This window comes from Saccopteryx leptura, chromosome 1 (genome assembly GCF_036850995.1).
Source record: "Saccopteryx leptura isolate mSacLep1 chromosome 1, mSacLep1_pri_phased_curated, whole genome shotgun sequence".
Classification (NCBI taxonomy): Eukaryota; Metazoa; Chordata; class Mammalia; order Chiroptera; family Emballonuridae; genus Saccopteryx; species Saccopteryx leptura.
Window position 1 is genome coordinate 379,390,812 of NC_089503.1, and position 18,706 is coordinate 379,409,517.

General features: G+C 56.5%; 1 protein-coding gene across 1 annotated transcript in view; it reads left to right on the plus strand.

Annotated features, from left to right (window-relative positions):
• Positions 1-4,607: 4,607 nt before the first annotated feature.
• LRFN2 (leucine rich repeat and fibronectin type III domain containing 2) overlaps positions 4,608-18,706 on the plus strand; it is a 313,066-nt gene continuing 298,967 nt past the window's right edge. Inside the window, exon 1 of the mRNA XM_066359485.1 lies at positions 4,608-4,795. The gene's annotated coding sequence lies outside the window, so the exon portion shown is untranslated. The remainder of the gene's footprint in view (positions 4,796-18,706) is intronic.

Consider the following 18,706-nt stretch of genomic DNA (forward strand, 5'->3'; position numbering starts at 1 on the left):
CTCCCGCAGCCGAGGCTCCACTGGAGCAAAGATGGCCCGGGCGCTGAGGACGACTCCATGGTCTCCGCCTCAGGTGCTAGAATAGCTTCCACAGAAACAGAGCAACACCCCAGATGGACAGAGCATCGCCCCCTGCTGGGCATGCCGAGTGGATCCCAGTTGCGCGCTTGCGGGATTCTGTCTGACTGCCTCCCCACTTCTAACTTCAGAAAAATACAAAACAAAATAAACAAAGAGAAAAGACTCTCAACCTGCGTCTCCAGAAAGTGCACTCCAGGGCTGGACTTAGCTGGTGAGGATGTATTCACCCAAGTTCTACAAGCCCTGTGGGGTAAACTGGGCTTTAGGTTGGCTGTTGGTCCTGAGGGAAGAGGAGCAAATGGGGTGCTATAAATTCAGGAGTCACTCCCAGCTCCCTGTCCTTGCAGTAGACTCAGTGGAGTGAGATCCCAAGACCTCATGAGACTGCGCCAAGATCTCTGTTATTCGCCTGGCCCACGAAGTCTCTCTCCGGGCCATGACGAGCCACGGGAGACTCTGAGAAGCTTCTTGCGCATTCCTGGGATTACAGATTGCACCTCTGATTCCATAACCTCGGGCACCTGGCTCTGTCCTATTATCTAAACTGAATCTCTCCCTCTCACAGTTTTTTTTTTTTATAGATACCCATTCCCATTCTTCTTCATACTCCATGGATATAGAGAAGAGAGAAGTTCTCCATAGTCTTTTGCATGAGGCTAGTCCTCCTATCGGTTACGAAGGCTCAGGCCACCTTGACTTTCTCTGTGAAGCTCAGGCTGAATGAATGCCCTCCTGCCTCTCCTGAGAGCTCTTCTTATCCATCATTGTCATCTCATTGAGCATGTGGGTATGGGAGTCTGCCATGTGCCCAGCTGGTCACGAGTGCCCTGGAAGACAGGGGGAAATGAGGCCTGATTGGGGGGTGGGGCAGGAGGAGTATGAGCCTTCTTCACATTGAGGTATGGAGTTATCGTCCAGGATGCGGTACAGCCACGAGATGAGGCTTGAAGCCCACACGTGGAGCTCTGCCTCAGAGAGACAGGAACGCATGCGCGACAGAGTCCTTCTGCGCTGCTGGGAGCTCTCTGGAAAATCATTTACCTGCCCTGCAATTCAGGGCCTTGACTAATGCTGAAACAAAGAAATATGTACAGGAGCCTTACGATGTTCATACCCTCTGGCTCAGTGATTCTATTTCCGGGAATCTAGTCCAAGAATGTGGGCAAAGACTTAGGTACAAATATGTTCACCATAGGGTTATTTAGAAGAGTGAAAGCGTGAAATGTAGAGGTTTCCAGATGCCCACCATTAGAATGGCTTGTATACAAACTTCTCCCCCACTCTCAGATTGACTGACCCCTGGGAAGTCCCGGCTGACCTCTGTGGACCTCAGTGTTTCTGCCCATCCTTTCTGACTTGCTCAAGGACCCAAGGGCTCCTCCTGGTTCACTGTTTCACTTTCTAGGTGTGGACTCTCTTCTGGGGACTTTCCATGGTGCATGGACCACAGACTGATTTTCTCTTGGCCTTCCATGGCACATCTTCCTGCACCCGACCCTGCTCTGTCTGCCAAGGCCGCACAGGGCTTCCTCAAGCTGGACAGCCCTTAGGGAGTACACAGTCCAGCCCCGTTGAGAGGAAGGGATTTGTCACATTGCTCATTAGTACAAAGCCATGGTGTGGATCCAGGCCACCTGACTCCTAGTACAGTACTCAGTTCAGGCTGAGGCAAATATAATCAGAAAAATAAACCAGTTGTGTCCACACTGTAAGAAAGGGTTCAGTCTTAGCTCTTCATAGAATATCCACTCCCTTCTCTGAGCTGGAAAACCCTCTTGATGGAGAATTGAGTTCACCTTGGAGCAAAGATCGGCCCATCTGTTCCGCATCCATGAGGGCCCCGGCCCCTCCTCCACACCATTCCGTTGACCGCAGGCCCACCTTGGTTCTGTTGCCAGCCTGGTCTTATCCGTGCCACCAGATTCGGATCCTATCTTGGGTGACTGTTGGGTAAGGAAAGAACCTAACTTTCCGCCCCAACCCTCCGGGGAACTCAGAGCGTGGAGCCTGGGTAGAGTTCCTCCTTCCACCCTCACTCCCTCGCTGCAGCCCCCACCTGTGGCGCGCAGTCAGCACAATAAAGTAAAAACTTCCCGTGCTGATCCCCAGTCCTTCCCTCCCCCCTTCACATTCTCCTGTTCATGCCCCACCTCCTCCTACTGACCTCCTCTTTCTTTTATTTTTTTTTTATGTTTTATTTTTATTTTTTTGGTATTTTTCTGAAGCTGGAAACGGGGAGAGACAGTCAGACAGACTCCCGCATGCGCCCGACCGGGATCCACCCGGCACGCTCACCAGGGGCGATGCTCTGCCCCTCCGGGGCGTCGCTCTGCTGCGACCAGAGCCACTCTAGCGCCTGGGGCAGAGGCCAAGGAGCCATCCCCAGCGCCCGGGCCATCTTTGCTCCAATGGAGCCTTGGTTGCGGGAGGGGAAGAGAGAGACAGAGAGGAAGGAGGGGGGGGTGGAGAAGCAAATGGGTGCTTCTCCTATGTGCCCTGGCCGGGAATCGAACCCGGGTCCTCCGCACGCCAGGACGACGCTCTACTGCTGAGCCAACCGGCCAGGGCCTGACCTCCTCTTTCCTCCTTCTTCCCCTTCTCATTTCTCCCCCCCCCACCCTCGCCCTCTGTCCCTGCGCCTCCCTGTTCCGCCTCTCCTTTCCCATGCCAGCCCACTCTGATAACACACCGTACCTCGAGTTTCATCCTGGCCACGTCCTTTCTCCCCGAGGCTTTCCAGAATCCCGGCAGGGATGTGCCTGTCCGTCAGGGTCTGCAGTTTGCTGATATGGCAGTTTCATGGGGTACACATGGGGAGGGTGCCCAGCACACAGGGCCTAGGTGTCTGGGCTTCTGCAGATACGCACCCCCCCACACACACACACACTCCATGTGCATAGACAGGAGGCAGGTCTTATATTACAGATTTCTCCAGCCAAGCCAACCCTAGGCTGCAGAGATATATCCACATGCCGCATGTGCCTCCCTGTGGGTATCTGGGACAGGTGCATGGGAGATGTTAGCCACTAGGAGAGAAGAGATGAATTGAGACATTCTCCCTGCCCCTGGATTTACCAGATGGAGTACCAGCAGGGATCTCAAAAATTCAGTTCCTTCAGTGGGAGAGGTAGCGCTTACCTCTTGGGACGCTCAGGGCAGAGACCAGCCCCACCTTCCCTAGGAACTGGCTGCTGCTGATGCCAGTGGGCAGGGAGGATGACCGAAGGAAGATGGGGTCCTGGCCAGACCCATACTTTCTGCTAAAGCTACACAGGCTTAGAGTCGGGACTCAACTCCCTGTCAGTCACGTGCCTTGGACAGGTGTCTTTACGGTCTGGGTCTCGGTTCCCTCATATGTCAAACAAGCGTTGCTGAGAGGATCAAATAAAGGGAGAGTTGTAAAGATGCCTTGCAAACAGTGGGCTCCAGTGCGCACAAGGAGAAGTCTCAATGTGTGTGTGTGTGTGTGTGTGTGTGTATTCATCACGTTCTCATTTCCCATAGGTCCATCCCAGGGTGTGGGAATCAGAGCTGGGTCCAGGTCTGGGATTCTACCACCCTCCACCCTCCACCCCCCACTTGCCACCCCCAGCCCGGGGCCAGCGCGGCCGATTTTCCTCCGGCAGGCGGCGGCTGAAGGCTGCACGGCGCGCTCCGCACGTGAGGCGGCAGCACCGGCGCCGGCTGCAGGCACAGCCCGGGCAGCCCGGCTTGACTTGCGCAGGGGCTGCCCGCGCTGCCGGGCCGCTGAGCCCACCCTCCCGGTTCCTGGGGCTCGCGGCTCGCCCGCCGCCGTCCCCGCCACCGCGGCCCTGGAGCACCCCCGCCCCTCCGTACGCGTCCCGCTTGTCAGCCCGCTGCCTCGCTGTGTCCTCAGCACTCCACCCCCGCGGGGCCCGCGATCGCTCGGGTTTCGGCGGCAGGAGTGGTCGGCCCGAAAGGGGGTGCGCGGGCCGGCAGACGCGGAGGCTGGCTCCCTGCCCCTGCAACTCCGCGGGCTGCCACAGGGGGCGGCCGCACCGGGGAGCTCCGCGGGGACGGTGCGCACCGCCGCTGGGCTTCCTTCACTGCTGGCCCCGCGCTGCCTCCGCAGCCCGCCGGTTCTCTCCCGCATCTGCGCGTGTGATCGTTGTGCATGTGTGTGTGTATGTGTGTGTTAGGGATCGCGTGTGCGCGCGCGCGGGGGGCAGTGTGCACGCGGGGAGTGCGGGGAAGTGTGGGTGTGAGTGCCTGGCTCGCTCTGGCTCACACACACACACACACACACACACACACACACACACTCACACCAGCTGGCTCGTCTGAACTTGAAGACTCCACATTCCAAGATGCCCGAGGTGCCTGGAAATGCCCGGGATTCTTCGATCTGGAAAATCCTACCGGCGTCTTCCTAGGGAGGGATTATCTCTTCTTGCTTTTTGCCTTTTTTGTGTGTTTTGTTTTGTGTTTTTTTTTTAACCTGGAAGAGAAGAGAACAAGTTGTGCTTTTTTCCTCCCTTCTTGCTAAATGCCATGGATATAACTGAATAAGCCGCTCAGGGCTCTCCCGGCGTGGACATCCGAGGCCACCATCTGCCTGCGTTCGCCAGAGCCAAGGGCTTAACTCCAGCCTGTCTCAGGAGGAAAAGGATGCGTGGCCGAGCCGGGGAGCCCGGGCGCCCCGCGGAGCCGGCCTCGGTGCCTCCCAGCCGGGGGTAGATGCTGCCTCGCCCAGGTGAGTGGTCGCCGCAGCTGCGTCTCAGCGGTCGGTCGGGGTGTCTGCGGGAGCTCGGCGCGGGGCTGAACGCGCCCGGGGAACCGGGAACTTTGCATCCATTTCTTTTTCGCGTGAGGACTCCCTCACCCGGACAGTTGGGCGGACTCCCTCTTCTCTTTTCGCCCATCCTTATCTCGGGAGGTTTCCTTTCCTTTCTTGTTTTCCATAGCGAGGGTGAAACTCTGGCGACGAGCAGGGGAAGCCAGTCCGGGTGAGGCCGGAGGGCAGAAGGGAGAGACCCGAGCCCAGAAGGATGGAAACATGGAAACAGCAGGAGAACTTTGCCTCCAGACCACTCTGTTGCATCTCCCCATATGCGAGGCCTGGCCAAAGCTATTGCGGGGGACTGGGTCCACCGCCAGGCTCCCTGCGCTCTGTGGGCTGGCTGGGTGGGGTAGAACCCCGCCGAGGGGTTGATTCCGGGCTCACGGAGGGAAGGAAAGCATTACTGCAGTTTGAGGAGGCAGGTCGGGTGGACTCAGGGACCCCATCCTGGCCTCAGGTAGAAAGGCAGGGAGATCGGGGGGGGGGGGGGGATATTGTGTGTGCGGCTTGGGGCATCAGATGGCATGATGAAGCAATATGGGAAGTGGCATTAGCCGTGCCTGGCTGGGAGGTCTGTCTCCCACCCAGCCCTGCCCTGCTTCTAAGGTTAGCCTGGGCAGGGAGGAGCGAGAGCCGGCCGAGAGCTTAGAAACCAGCAGTGTGTCTCTCTGCCCACACCCTAGGAGACAGCAGGGAGCTGTCCTGTCCATCTATCTCCCTGTCACTCCAGTACAAAGGACATACAGGCAGTGAGTTCGAGAGAGACAGAGCCCCTGGAAGCCAGAGCCTGGGAGAGAAAGAGGAGGGACTGAGCCAGGCCAGCGCCAAGTGCATGGGGAGATGGATGTCCACAGACAGACAGACACCTGCGGGGAGAGGGAGCTTATCTGAGCTAGCACTCTGAGCTGGAGTTGCAGACATGCCTATAGATGCTGACCCTCTGCCCCGCCACAGTGTGTGTATGTGTGTGTGTGTGTCTCTCTCTGTGTGTGTGTGTGTCTCTGTGTGTCTGTGTCTGTGTGTGTAAGACAGAGAGACAGAGAGAGGGGGACAAGGGTGGGGGTTGCTCTGTGGCTGCAATGGGCTGATTCCATTGGCCCGTGGGGCTTGGGAAAGGGTGGGTTCAGGAAATTGGCCCCCACAGCTGGGAAGGAGCAAAGCTAGGGTGGCACCTGCCAGTCTCTGAGCTGTGAAGTTCCCAGGCACTGGGGTGGGAGGCTCCAGGTGGGCTGCTGGACATGGCTGGGGGCTGGCTTGGAACTCATGCTGGGAGGCTGATAGGGGTGGGGGAGATGGGGTCCTGGAAGCTAAGAATCCCTGTGTTGGGGCTGTGCCCTGTGCTGGCGGGCATCCTCTGCGAGGAGCTTATACAACCACGGGAAGCGGAGGGGCCCAGCTGTGGGACTTTATCCTTGGGAGGCAGAAGGGGGTCAGGGTGCGGGGAGGGCTGGAAGCTCACGAGGGCCTGCGCTTGGAGCCAGCCGACTCCGCGGACCGTGCCAGCTGCCGGCCCTTCTGCTGATGCCTGGATGCCGTCTTTCCCTCTGACTCCGGCCAGGAGTGCGGACTTTCATTTCTCTCCGAGGGCTTCCCACGCGCTTCTGCTCAGGCCCCTGCCCAGTCCTCAGTTCAGAGTTTCTGGCCTAATTCTTGCCCGGCAATGTAATAATGACTTATCTTCCTGCCCTCGCCCCGGGGACACAGGGAGCAAACTTGGTGTTTCGGTTCCAGCCTCTGGCGGTGCTTCTTCCGGGAGAGGGGCTCCCAGCTCCGGCTCCTGTGGGGCTGGACTGGGTGCGCCCTCCCCCCCCCCCGCCGCCGGCGCTGGGGCTCAGGCTGCGGGCTTCTCTGAGGCTGCAGTTCCTTCCCCAGGCCCAGAAATCTGAGGAGAAGCTGGGGAGTGTGGCCTGGGGGTGGGGGCGGGGGTGGCGGGAGGGCAGGGAGCTTCTAGGAAGCGACTGGAGGAGAAGGAGGGTGGATGGGGTAGGAAATGCAGGTGGGGAGGTGGGGCTCCTGGGGGAACCGGCTGCATTGTGGTCACCCAATCCCTGGTGTGGTTACAGCAGGAAGAGCCTTTCTTGTCTGGGCTGCAGCTCTGAGGTCCAATCAAGGATCTGATCCGACCCGGGTGCTGCCCAAGTGCCAGCTTGTGGAGCCCCTCCAGCCTGGCGGGTGGAGAGCATCCACTCTCCTTCAGAAAGTCCCTGGTCCTAGGCAGAGAGGAGGACCGTGATTGGCACCCAGGGTCTTCCCAGAGACAGCCCCGTGGAGCTGGGCCCTGGACAAAAGCAACAACAGTGTGGGCGTTTCAGGATTTTTCTTTGGGCTCCATTGTCGTTTTAGGGTCCAACGTATTTTGGGGAAGGAGTTGTCGTGTCATGAAGTGGAATCTGAACTTGGAGGGCGGGTCTGGGATCCAGCTCTGGCTCTGCCGCATCTTCGTGTGAACCCCGGGAGCGTCTGTGTTTTCCTTTGGTGAAAGGAAGTGATCGCGGCGCCTCTTGGGTGCTGCTATGTCCCCGTGCTTGCCCTGGCGCTCCCCAAGGGCTGCCTGTTCAGATCTGGAGGAGGGTTGGGAGGGAGGGGCCCTCAGAGACAGGGAGGACAGGGCCCTGGCCTCCTCTATTCATGGGGCTGCCTGAAGGGTTTGATGCCGTCACATAGAGGCTGATCGTTAAAAGACTCCGAGCAGCCCTCCAGAAAACTTTGGGAGTAGATATTCCAGAAGCAAATTTCACCTCTGGGGCCGTGACTCCTGCTTCCCTCCCTTCTCTCTCGTTCGCTTTGGGATTTTACAGCCTCCCGCACGTTTGCGCAGTCTGCTCTGGGGCTGTGTTGTACAGGTGTCATCTGTCAGCCTTTTCCTTCTGAGGCTCGAGTGGGAAATGTCCCCCCCAGAACCCAGCCCCTGCCTTCTCCTCTCTGACTCTGCCTCTTCCTGCCCCAAGCCTGACCTCACAGGGGTGCTCTCGGGTCCAGGCCAGGGTCTGTGCAGGGCCTGTGGTTGGTCCCCTCGGAGGAGTTGAGGGGCACACCCAGTCAGAGAGAAGAACTCAGACCCAGACACATATTTAGCAAGGTCTGACGAATGAACCAACTGGAACTGGTGTGAAGAAGGAGGTCTAATTATAATGGGAAGGAGTAAGAAAAGGTATTTTCTGGAAATAGGCAGTAAGGTCAGGAGACAGGGACCAGGGAGAGTAGCCATGACTGAACTATTCAGGGTAAGGGCAATCGGGAAGGCTTCTTGGAGGAGGTGAGGGTTTCAGAAACAATAAAAGTCCAGAGAAGTCCAGAAAAGACAAATTTCATTTTCTTTTAAATCCTCAGAGGTCACTGAGAATTTGGGAAGTTTCAGAGGTGTGGTACTGAACAAGTAAAATGGATACCCCAAGAAATTTCTTAGGCTATTGGGACCAGCACCTTCGAAAAAGCAATCTCTTGATTGCTTATTATGGGACAGGCACAAAGCTAAGAACTTTGCTTTATCATCTCATGAAAGTCTCACAACCCTGTGAAATAGCCACTGTTAACACCTCCACTTTACCAACGGAAAAAAAAAAAACACATCCCATGGTTCAGAGAAGTTGGGCTCCTGCCAGGTAGCCAGTAAGTGGCAGCATTGTCCCTCTCCTCTCACGTCATCTGAATTCAAAGTCCACACTCTTGAACTCCTCCATACTGCCTCTCGTCCACAGTGGGTGCCAGGCGGCCCCGGGGACTGGCCCCTCTCTAAGCCTGCTGGCCTCCTGGCCTGGCAGAGCAGGCAACTTCAGAGCGTCCATCACGGAGCCCTGCCACGCCCTCCATCTCTGTGGGCGTGTCTGCCGGCCCTGCCCACTCCCGCCCACCTGCTTAAAAAGCTCCCTCCAAACAGTCAGCACCATCTTCGTGGACAGCGTGGAAGATGGGACAGTGTGGGGAGCCCTGGGGGCTCAATCGCAAGTCGGGGGGACCTAGCTCTGGGAGGCAAAGGTCCTCCGAGGTCTGGCTTTCTTGCTGATGGATCGGGGACGCTAATGCTCCCTTCCCAAGGCTGGTGGGAGGGCGGGGACGCGCGTGTGGATGGGTTTCGGGCGTGGAACAAGACTTTTAGCACTCAGGGTTAGACAGGGTGGGGCAAGAGGAGGTTCACAGTTGTCTGTATAGAAGGTAATACAATAAATAATAAGTAGTCATGCAGGAATAAACTCTCGTGTTTTGCGTACTCACAACTGTAAACCTCCTTTTGCCCTGCCTTGTATTTGTGACTCCCTTCTTAATTTCAACCAAGTAACTAAACTTATCAAATGTGACAATGCCCAGGTATGAAGGCAATTAAGGTGAGCTTTAGTGTGTCAGTGTCACGTGGGACTGGAGTGATTCAGTGAGATAATAGGCCAGCTGGCCCGGTGCCTTATGGGAAGGGATGGGAGGAGCCTGCAGGTGAGAGGCCTGGGGCCCAGACTTACTGGGTGGGATTGGCAGCAGACAGCAACTGAAAAGGGACACACTGACATGTATGACATTTCTTCTGTAATCAGATGACCATCACTGAAACGTTGGCACCAGAATGGGCAGAGGGCATTTTTCCTTAGACCCCTGTTTCTTGACTCTTTTTTCACTGCTGCTCCCTCTAAGGAGTCTTTTCAGACACTTTTTCTCCTAATTGTATTCCCCCATAAAGTTTAAATACCACAGATACACTGTATATCTATTTATGTACTATATATGCTTCCATACATATTTATATATATAAAGGGTAGGATTCTTTTCCACTCTTCCCAAGAACAAACATTTGTCCTCGGGGGGGGGGCGCTGTTGCCTCCCATGGAGAATGCATGCTTTAACACGGTGGTCCCCAACCTTTTTGGGGCCATGGACCGGTTTAATATCAGAAAATATTTTCACGGACCGGCCTTTAGGGTGGGACGGATAAATGTACCACGTGACCAAGACAAGCATCAAGAGTGAGTCTTAGACGGATGTAACAGAGGGAATCTGGTCATTTTTTAAAAATAAGACATCGTTTAGTCTTAAATATAAATAAAACGAAAATAATGTAAGTTATTTATTCTTTCTCTGCGGAAAGAAACCCCCCAGCCCGCGGCCTGGGGGTTGGGGACCACTATTCTACAAGACAGATTACCCCGAGTGTGGACCGTGGACCCAAAGCAGGCCAGAGATGCACAACCCCACCCCGGACCTCCTGGACAGGCACCTCCATGCCAGCACGATGGCAGAGCGGGGGCAGGGGCAGAGGCACTATCCTGGAACCGGAGGCTAAGGCCCAAGGAAATGAGGTGAGAAGCCAGACCGGAGACCACCATACACTGGGTCGCCAGCTTGTGTAACGATCAAGTCCAAGTGCATCAAGCAGGTTTAGGCAGTGACAGTGTCTACACCTGCCATGATCTATTGGTCTTTGTTCTTTTCCGGGGGGATTTTCTTGCATTGTAACTGCAGGTTGTGTGGAGCGGGAAGGGTCCTGCAGGGGAGACACAAAGCTGTGCGTGGCCTTGCTTATAAGCCACAAAAGACCAAGGCGTCGTTGACTTAGATGGATCTAGGCCTGCCTTCTCGAATATCTCTAATGGCCGAGGCTAATGGGGTCCAGGTCAGCCTGGGGGGACAGACTGAAACTATGGAGACAAGATTTAGGTGTGAAACTGTGTCACGCTGGATTCAGCAACAAAACTGGGTTCTTGTCATTTATCAGCCTGCTTGGGGTTGTCTGCAGCAGAGCCTGGGTCTCCTGGCAGCGGAAGCGTGTGAGCAGGGCAGCCCTGGAACACCAGAGACTGCGGGATCCGCCAACTGGGTTCTGTAGAGTTCATGCATTTGTTATTGGCATGTCCGACGTTAACTCGCTCACCGGCGGAAGCCATGCCACAGCTCGTCTGCCCAGACAGAACAGGGGGAGCAGAATGCCGAGTCTCCCCCAATCCCTCCCCCCTCTGTCTTCTCCCCCTGGGCCGTCTCCCCTCAACACCGCCCTTCCTCTGCCCCACTTCGGTCTAGGCTGCGTGGAGCAGCCTTCTGGTCTCTGATAAACTTCTCGGGGATGCTAAGTCTATTTGTTCCTCTTACCTCCCCTTCTCTAGGCCTCGCTTCCTATTCCTTCTTCCCAGCTTCCCTCCTGCTCAGTTCCCCTACTTCAGTTAAATAAGTGGGCGGGGGTTACTATGGTCCCCAGCTTATTATACTGGGGGTCTGTGCAAACGCAGACTTCAGAGTAGTTGTAAACTGCGTCTTGCTCTTGCGTGACTCACTCTGGTCTCCGAAGCGGGTGACATGATCACTCATCCTGCAGGACTTGGGAGAGCTTGGGGAGTGAGCAAGGCTCAGGTTCCGGCGTGGACCCCAACACCTGCTGAGAGAGATGGGGGACCAGGGATGATGGCAGTGGCCGTAAAAGCATGCTTGATTTTCTGAGCTCCCGGAAACCCCTGCAAATGGCCAAGAAAGGCTGTGAGATGAGGGCCTGTCATTCTAAAAAGGTAGTGACGATGTCCGGGTGGGCAAAGCTGATCTCTTGACTCAATGTCCCCTGTAATGAAACCACTGTTATGCCCAGAAGGAGGGAGGGTGGATGGTGCCCGGGGTCATGGAAGTAATAAATAGTTAGAGGTAGCTGTATAGCACCAGGCAGTGGGGCTGGTTCTGGAGGACTCGGGGGATGCTGGGGACCTGAGAATGAGTCCTCTCCGCTCTGCCGGAACTCGTTAGATGACTTGGGCCATTCCTTCTTCCTCACATGTCCTCGCCTGTAGTACAGGACCTGAGTGCTCTTTCAAGCCCCCTCCCATCCGGGTGTTTGATCCTTTGATTTCTAAGTCCTTGACCAGCCTGAGTGATCATACATCTGCTGCGCCGTCCAAGCTCTGGAAACAGCTTGTCCGACTCCTCCAGCCGCCCTCTCATCCCGCTCTCCTTCCAGACAGCGGCGCCGACCCACTGCTTCCATCTGCCTGCTCCCCTCCCGCTGTTCTTAACCTTCCCCACACCCCTCACTGGCTCTGTTCTGAATGGCCAGGATCCCAGGGCTGCTGTGTGAGGGCGCTGTTTACCTTCCTCCTCCACTTGAACACATGCCTGTGCAAATACACATGCTCCTACATGTTCACACACACACACACACACAAGTACACACACTTCCACATACTCACGCATGCACGCCCAACACCAACACGCACACCTACGCACTCCTATGCTCAGAGGCGGATTTAACGGTGGGCGCGCCAGGCGCGCGCTCTGGGTCCCCAGTTCTGAAGGGCCCCGCAAAACCCCAGCTTTACACTTTTTACTAATGACACCAAGTTTGGTTTCATATGTGCAATTTTAACATGACTAGTACGTAATATTTTTTATTTACTTAAAAATATGGTTAACATGTATTTATATTTTCCCTGTCTCTCTCTTTTTTAAGGGGCCCAATATTTTCTTCTGCGCCCGGGGCCTCAACCCATCTTAATCCGCTTCTGCCTCTACTTACGTCACAAACACACATATGCACATACATACATACACTCGCACATGCACTCAGACATGCGCACACACACCTCACGCATTACACACGTGCTCTCCCATGTGCAGACACACACCAGCACACACTTTCCCGTCCACTTCCTCGGCGTCTTGCTCAGAGGCAAGCGCCCATGCCATTCCCCTCTGGCAGAGCACCGTCTACTTTACAGGCCTCTCTGCGCACCGTCTCTGGCAGTGCACGTGGCTCTCCGAGCTCAGCGGGGCACGACGCCGGCCTCCTCCCTGTCTGGGTGAGGAGCCAGGCTCAGGTTAAGAAAGACCATGTAGGTAGCGGAGCCAGGAGGAGAACCCAGACCTCTGACCCCGTCCAGAGGTTCCCTTTCACAGCAGACAGTGTCATAGCACAGTGTCACATTCGTCACTATTTGCTGCAGAACAACCCTGGGAGATGGGGCGGGTCTGTTTTGTCCCCCTGTGAAAGATGGGGAGCTGGATCCTGGGAGAGTCAGTCGCACAGTGGGCGGGGAGCTGGCCCTGGAGCCCTCTGCCCTTCTCTGTCGGGACATGTGTGCACGCCTATGGCCGTTTGGTGGTGCTTCCTGGCTCTCTGCTCTCAAAGGCTTTGATATACATCAAACCTCCAGCAACTGGGAAATGCCACCCTAGGTCAGCCCCATGGGCATCCTAGCCCCAATTCTGCTTGGTTTCCAGTGAGGCAGAGCTCAGGAGAGGATCGGGTCGTCTCTGTCCTTGTAGGGCTGAGGAAGTCCCCTCATGGCCGTTTCTCGTAAAGCTTGTTAAGGATCAAGGTATGTGTTCATCACAAACGTGCCTCAACTCGCTCACACCATCTTCACGGTCTCCGCCTTCGCTGCCTCTCGGGGCCCTAAGTGCTATACTTTGCTGCCTGCTGTGGGACGGCAGCCTCCTTGACCTCATTCTAAGTTGTCCCTCCGTCCCCTTCAAGCTTTGAGGTCTGGAGAGCTTGCTGGGTTAGGATTCGGTGACCAGGCCCACGCTCCTTCGTCCATCCCCCTCACCCCCCATGACTGGCTGGTCAGCAGTCCTCCCTGATCGGTTTAATCCAACAAGCCGTTATTGACGCCTACTGTGTGCCGGCGGCCGGCCCAAAGCCACAAAGATGTGTCATCTCTCTGGTCCAGGCCGTGCGAACACACAGCCCTCCGTCACCTCGGTTGTTTGATTTATTGCCCTGCGCTGCTCCCAGCCCTGCCTGTGGACTCTGGGGCCTGGTGGAGACCAGGGCTGGTGAGAGTTCCTGTGCTGGCTGGTCTCCGGTGCCCTCCCTTCCCTGAGCGTCCGCGTGCACCTGTGCGCATGCGTCTTTGCTCAGGACTCGGCTGACGGTCGCACATCATGAGCTACTAGACGGAGAGCTGACTATGCCGGTGGTGGTGGTGGTGACCAAATCCACTTAAGACGTGCACTCTCAAGCGGCGCCCCAACCCCTCCCCCGCCCCATACTAAGCTGACATCTTACCCTCTCACTCAAATAGAAACTGAAGGATGAAGCGATTTGGGGGGGGGGATTTAGGGGTTGTGGTCCCAGTTTAGGGACAGCTGGTCCTAAAGGAACCACTTAATCTCCCTCCAGGCCTGGTTACTTGCGTCACAGAGGATGAACTGGGGAGGAGGGGAACTGAGGGGAGACCCTAAAATAGATATAAATCCTGGAGCCTCCGTCTAGAGTCGCAGCTTCTAAGCACATGACCAATGAGGGCCATCGCGCTTGGGAGGGGCGTTCCCCCAGGCCGCAGGTGGGCACGAGTCTGGACGTGGCACGTCAGTGGGGGAAGAGCACAGGGAGGCTACACGGGGCGAGGTGAGCTGAGAAGTCTGTGTGTGAAGGCGGAAGGCCCACTCCTCGCCCTTGGGAAGTTTGTGTCCAAGCAGAGGGTGGAGCAGATGAACGCGCACCGTATCTGAGAATGCTTAGGCGCTACTCACACGGGTGGACGCAGCGCCCTTCCTGTGCAGGGAGCAGGGGCCCTGGTCCGAGGACTGACCCTGAGTGCTGTTGTCCGGGCTCTGTGACTTGAGCAGGCTGCTGTGCCTCTTTTCCTCATCTGCAGAAGGGGGATGATAATCGTGCCCACCGTGTCGGGCTGTTAGGAGAATTAAGTGCAGGACTGTATGCAGAGGGCTTGGAGCGGTGGCCCGCTCGTGGTGAACATGTGAGTGTGAGCTGTCATTACTCGACAGCTACAGTCATGGTGTTTTCCTAAGTAAGCATGGGGAGGAGCCACGGTGGGCCAGCTGGACTGACATCCCTTCCAAACAGCCACCTGCAGGGCCCCCTCCCCAGCTCTCCTATGGATGTGGTCCGTACTGGCCTCCATGGCCCCCTGGAGCCCTGTGCCCTCCCCGAGGTAGCGACTTGGAGATTCCATAATCCAGTACTCCCTGCCTGCTCTCATCTGACCCTCCCGACAATCCCACCGGGCAGGCAGGACGGACAGATGCTCATGGTTATGTCCATTGAATGTGAGGGGAAACTGAGGCACAGAAGTTACGAAGTAGTCCTTGTCCAGTTGGGTTTGTCTTTATCCCTTACGATCACACTGTGTTGAGCTGAGGGGTGGGGGTGGGTCTTCGGGAGAGGAGGGTTTGGGTGAAGACGACTGATGGGTTCAGGCCTGGGCCCCCCACCTTGGCCTTCTTTGTGTTGAATCAGACTGATGAGGAAACGAGCCTCCAGGCCCGTGTGTCTAGGCTGCGTCTACCTGGCAGGCACGGGGTAGCAGGCTGTGTCTATGCTCACAGTACTGAGGAGGCGGAGTCCGTGGCAGGGCTACAGGACGTGGTTATTTGGATCCTTTTGACACTATTACAGATGTCCGGGGGTGGGGTGTAGGGTTGGACTGGGCTAGGGGCTCTAAGAGGACATGTGGGACCTGGATTAGGGACCTTCTGTGAAGAAGGAACAGCTGATGCCTGATTCAGCCTGGTGAGTAGAAGACCAGTAAGAGACATGTCCCTGGCCCTAATTGCTGTCCCGCACGCCCCTACACCCATTCCCCAGGGCTGGCCCCGGTGGCGGGAAGAGGGACCTTCTGTATCTTTTGGTTTGCAGGAACTGAAAGAGCTTCTGGGGCAAGAAAGTGGGCCTGGGGCCAGGACACGGAACAGGGAGTGACGGTCTCAGACCCGGGGCAGGGAGGAAGCAGACGTGGAGGGGACGCTGGTGGGGTGGTGTTTCCAGAACTCTGGGGGAGCGGGGGTACAGGAGTGGGCTCTGGGTGGGTGTCTAAGGGGATGCCTGGAGGTGGGGCTGTGATCTCGGGGAGGGCACAGGGCTCCAGGGGGCCGTGGAGGCCAGTACGGACCACATCCACAGGAGAGCTGGGGAGGGGGCCCTGCAGGAATCTGAGCTCCCAGCCACCCCGGGCGCAGAGCCAGGCTGCTACAGCCAGAGCTCCAGCCCAGTCCCCCTCCCAGGGTGGGGGGGAGAAGTCCAGACCCCAAGCTCATTTTCAGGGTTCTGGTTTCTGCCTGTTTCATAAATCACGGGCCATGTTCCAATGGCACACCGGGGGGTGCTTTGGGCTCCGTGGTTCTAGGATAAATCCTGGGCAGGAAGAGAGAGCTGTGGCTCATGAGTTACGGGGAGGACAGTGGCGGGCTGGTGGCTGGCCTGTCTTGGGGTGTGAGTTATCTCGGGCGGGTCACCTCGCGACGCCACGGCTCCGCGGCGCCGGGCTGATATTTACTGTATATTGGTTTTTAAATTACAGCGTGGCATTGATTCGCTGCTCCTGAAGTTCAGCCCTCCCTTGCTGCCCCTGTCTTTCTCTCTCTCTCTCTCTCTCTCTCTCTCTCTCTCTCTCCTCCACACTCTCCATCTGTCTTGTCTCTCCCTCAGTTCAGTTTTTAGTGCAGGGTATTATCTTACACCGTATCGTGTTACTCCGTAGTATTATGTTTATATCACCTTATATTTATTAGCGTGTACATTATATTCGCTCCTTGCCTGTATATATAGCAATGGATAGTGTTTAAAGCTCGATGCCCCGCCATGCTGATCTACTGTGGACCCCACAGTCGTGAGGAAGTCGGGCGAGCAGGGCTGTCTCCATTAAAGGTGAGGGACTGGAGTTCAGGGAGGCTAATGGAGTGCCCAGGTCATGCTTGGACTGAATTATATTATACCATTATGGTAATGGCTTCTGGGTATTGAATGCTTACGGGGGACCCAGCACCGTTCTGATGTAAGCTCTATGTACTCATTTCATCCCCGCATTATTCTGTGGGGTGGGTGCTGTTCTTAGTTCCTTTTCCTGGTACGAATATGGAGGCCCAGAGAAGTCAAATAGATTGCCCAAGGCAGCACAGCTTTCTAGAGGGCGGAGCTTAGATTCGAACCCGAGTAGCCTGGTTCCCGAGCCCACAGTCGTATCTGTCATTGAAGCTGTCACGTGTGATTACTGAGTAGCGGTCGAGGAGAGAGGGTGGGGACAGAGGTGGCATGGCTTCCCAGTGTCGAAGAGGCATTCCTGTCCTTGCCCACCCTTCATTTTTAAATAGTGTCACTGTACCCCAGGTAAAGACTTGGGGGACCTTGCACCAGCTGGAAATGCCCCCAGAGTGGGGGACCATGGTGCCGGGAGCTGACTGGGACCCTCTGCAGTTTGGCCCCCAGGCGAGGGCAGAGGGCAGGCACAGGGCAGCGGGGTGGGTGCCCTGGCTGGGTGGCCTGCTGGCTGGCTGCCCTCCCTCTTTCCTGTGTCCGTGGAAGGAAGCGCTGTCCTGACCTCCATGGGGTCCCACACCACTGCCTCGTGCAGTTTCCCTTGCCCTGGGGGTTTCAGCTCATCTCCAAGCTGAGCCTGGCTCCCGGGGGCACAGCAGGCCGGTGGGCATCAGGGGAAGAGCTGGCGGTGCCTGGGGGTCCTTCCTGCCTGTTCCACAGGGCGCGGCCCCTTCCTCACTGGGCAGCCCCTGCCGAGCATTGTCCGCTGGGACTCCGGACTCCTGAGAAGTTTGGAGGGGGCACCAGGTTCAGTCTGGAACTTAGCAACCGCTTGTATGGCTTGGAGCTCATCTCACCATTGCCCAGCTGCCACTCTTGGGGAAGAGGAAGGAGACAGACCTTCTGGAAGAAGCAGGGACGCTCCGCGCCATCTGCACTCGTGTTTCCTTTACTGGGGGCAGGGATGAGAGGAGACAGCGGGCCGGAGCCTGAGGATGTTGCTCTAGGCTGCCTTCCTGGAAGCATGCTGCACAGCTCCTGGAGCCGGCCCCAGAGAGCACAGCCCACAGTCTGCATTTCCGGAGGCCTGCCTGGAAGAAGGGCTTCGGCCTCCTGAGGCTCCGTGGCCAGGCTCTCACCCACCTGTCCTTGCTGAGAGGCCCTCTGACAAGGAAAGTGGAAAGTGAAGGGACCCTTACACTCCCTCCCAGAGTCATAAACTCACGCCCTATGCTGGATACAAGCGGGTGATGTGTTCGTCGTTTCTCTTATTAACCTCTCCTATTTACTGAGCACCTGCTATGTGAGGGGGTGTCGAGCACACTGATTGAGACCCAGATTGCCTGGGTTCGATTCTCAGCGATTCAACTTATCTGTGCGACCTTGGGAAGGTCACTTCTCTCTGAGCCTCAGTGTCCTCCTCTGTAAAGGGTTGGGTGTAAGTATCACCTCCCTCTGCAGATGTAGAAACCAGCTCAGAATAGCAATGGCATTGGCTCTGGGCATAAGGTGACCGACCCCGTCCCAGTCTGCCAAGGACTGAAGTGATTCCTGACTGTGGGACTTACTGTTTTAAAACTAGGTGAGTCCCAGGCCAACTGGGATGAGCTGGTCACTCTACCCAGGTCACAGGGAGCCAGGATTTGACCCTTATGTCTCATTCCCACTGCCATGCTTCTAACCACCACCCCAGGCCCCTCCCTTGGGGGTAATCCCTCAGTTGCTCACATTTGCTGAACCCCAGCAGGCTTTAGAGGTGATATTCTAGTTCATCCTCCCCAAAACCTTGTGAATTACACTTTCCTACCCACATTTACCAAAGAGGAAATGGAGACACAGAGAGATCAGGACTGGCTGCGGGTCACCCCGCCGGGAAGTAACTGAGGCTGGGGCGCGCGCCCGGTTCCCCGGCACCAGCCCCCGCACTCCGGGTCCCTCTTCCCCAGCTCCCCTCCTCTCATCCTCCCATCCCAGTGGCCTCTGAGGTGGGCAGGGCAGATATACTTTCTAAAGGTCCGAAAACCGACGCTCAGAGAGGCCAAGGTGTTTGGCTAATGTCCCAGAGCTTGTAAGTGTCAAAAGCAGAATGAGATGCCATCAGGGGTTCTCCGCTGATGCCTCTGCCTGTGGTCTCCTTGTTTAACAAC